Source organism: Echinops telfairi, unplaced genomic scaffold (assembly GCF_000313985.2).
Source record: "Echinops telfairi isolate 266 unplaced genomic scaffold, ASM31398v2 ScPeMD7_443;HRSCAF=831, whole genome shotgun sequence".
Lineage (NCBI taxonomy): Eukaryota > Metazoa > Chordata > Mammalia > Afrosoricida > Tenrecidae > Echinops > Echinops telfairi.
In genome coordinates this window covers 34,140,634-34,143,281 of record NW_022104341.1, presented here as the reverse complement: position 1 = coordinate 34,143,281, position 2,648 = coordinate 34,140,634, and the positions used below count along the sequence as shown (strand labels likewise).

The window sequence follows — 2,648 nt, the reverse complement described above, 5'->3', positions numbered from 1 at the left end:
TCGTAATCACACTATTGATTGAGAAAAGTCTTCCTATTCTCCTAATCTAACTCCTTCATTCAATTAAGTGGGGTGGTGAGCAGTGATTCTCAAGAGCAATAAAGAAAATCTAAAAGTGACTTTTTAACCCGTGACTTTATCATATACTAGTAAACATATCTTAAAATTTTAACCCTTTAAGAATGGCAAGACAAATTTCTAGTTTGAGAGGCCTAATTAGATTTAGCATGATAAATGAAAAGAAATCCACATCAAAGCATGTAATTTTTATCTGCTCTAACAAGAGGCATCTAAATATTTCCAACGATAAAGAACTAAATCAACCAACCAAACCAAACAAAACCAGCTCATCTAATAAGTATGAAAATAACAAAATTTATAAATTATCAAGGGTTCACGAGGGAAGGAGTGCAGAGAAGAGAGGGAAAAAAATGAGGAGCTGACACCAAGGGCTCAAGTAGAAAGAAAATGTTTTAAAAATGATGATGGCAACAAAAGTACAAATGTGCTTGACACAATGGATGGATGGATGGATTTTGATAAGAGTTGTATGAGCCCCCAATAAAATACTTAAAAAAAAGAAATAAGGAAAATGAGAATAGCATCCGAATTCTTAATGAAAATGTCTTAATAGCACCTGAACCTTTTTTTAAGCAACTAATTGTTTTATGTATTTACCAGGAATTTGAGGCAGACACAAATGAACAGGGATACTTGGAGAATGATCCTGTCTGAAATTATCCTGTCCATTTATTTTCAGTAATATTTTTTTCTATCTCATACATGATTGAAAATATAGTTGGCTTTAAAATTAACACTCACAACTGAAGACACAATGGTTTCGTTTTCTAATCATTTGGCCAACATGCTGAAGCTGAAGGCTTGAACAAGTGTTGTAGCATAACATTTCTACTGAACAAGACCTTCTGTTTCTTCCTGGTTCATAACCGTTTTGTTTCCCCAGTGGTTTCCATTTGCCAGACAGTTTTGTGGCCTTTGTTCCTCGGGCATTCTATCACACAAATCCTCATTTCCAGTTCAACAACTGTTAGCAACAGAACATCCCAAATCTACCCATCAGAGCTTCTCTATTGTGGTTGACCCAGGAGTCTTGCTTTGGCTGTTAGAGCTGCATTCTGCTCAATACGAAATTCCTACAACCTCATGGATATTCTTTGCATCATTTAAAAATATTTCTGTAAGAAATACTCTGAACTGGTGGTCTCTTCAGGTTTTATATGTTTTCCTGTGATATCTCTAACACAACGCAAAAGGCAGATTTCTGTAAGTTTGCTCTAGGTCTGAGAAATTCCTTAAACTGTTTTATCTAATCAAATTCTGATTTTTGTACAGCCATATTCTTTTCGTATGTTTATCAGTCACCTTTTCTGATGCACGGGTTTTGCTTCTGGTCTGGAAAGTGGTTGTCCAGTCATTTCCTGAATGTCCCCCGTGAGCCTACGTGCTTACTTAAGCACTTAAGCACAGGTTCCCGTACCTGACAGCAGCGGGGATGCTCTGCCTGTCAAGACTATGGGCAGAGGAAGACAAAGGCCAAGGTGAGCACAGTAGCTACTGGAGGGGAGAGAAGACTTGGGGATGAGCACCTGACTTCTTAATAATAAGGAGAACGGTGTATGAGGAAAAGCTTCGCAGAGGATAAATTGCTCACTGGGGAGAGAACTAAAACAGGTGTCTGACGTTTGGACTTTTGGCTTGTTGAGCTTTCCTTATCCTACATGAATGTGCTTTCAATGTCTGCTTATATAGTCAGTTACAGCATGTTATTACTTCTGGATATACATATTTATATATGAATATCAAATAGAAACATGGATGCAGTCTCATAATTAACATGCATCAGATCTCTACATATGACATCTGCCCTAACCTATATTAACCAGTTTTATTTTCACAACAACCTGATGGCATTCTCATTTTACAGATGGAAAAGCTGAAATGTTGAGGGGTCGATTACCTTGCTCAAGGTCATGTAGGTAAGAAGTGTGGATCTGGGTTTCGAAACCAGATTTTTCTAACCTCCAAAGTTTGAATTCTCTCAAACTATAAAGAAGCACAGAGTTGCACTAATCAGGGATCGGGTAGTTTGTATTAGAAATAGGCCCAGTGGTAGAAATAACACCATTTGGTCTATTCTAGAGGTTAATGATGGATGCCTTGTGCCCACCTAAATATGATTTATGATGTTTTGGCAGAGTTACCCGTTTACACATCTCTCTCCAGACTGAAGAGTTTCATTATGATAGGCAGGTATCACTATTGATCGACACAGCTTCATCCCCCGTCACAGTGCTGACCATAGGATAAGTGCTGAATGGATGAATTTATGTGAGGTTCAGTAGGGATATTGCATGTTTTTTCTGGAAAAACTGGGCTATTCTTTATTTCTATGCCTAGTTAATCAAGTTGGTTGATGGTTTATAAATAGAAGGCATTGGAGGATTTTTTTAAAAAAATCAATGCTTACAAATATTTTCACTTTATGATTTTAATACATAGTTATAAGCTTTTATTTTTATCTGAAACCAGTAATTTTATTTATTTTTTAGTTTGTTTATTTTTAACAATTGCATGGACATACAATTCACATATCATACATTTCACTAGTTTAATCACATTCATAAAAC

At 36.3% G+C, this 2,648-nt stretch overlaps 1 pseudogene; it reads right to left on the bottom strand.

The window, feature by feature from the left end:
• Window positions 1-1,088: 1,088 nt before the first annotated feature.
• LOC105978322 lies at window positions 1,089-1,357 on the bottom strand (annotated as a pseudogene).
• Window positions 1,358-2,648: the final 1,291 nt, after the last annotated feature.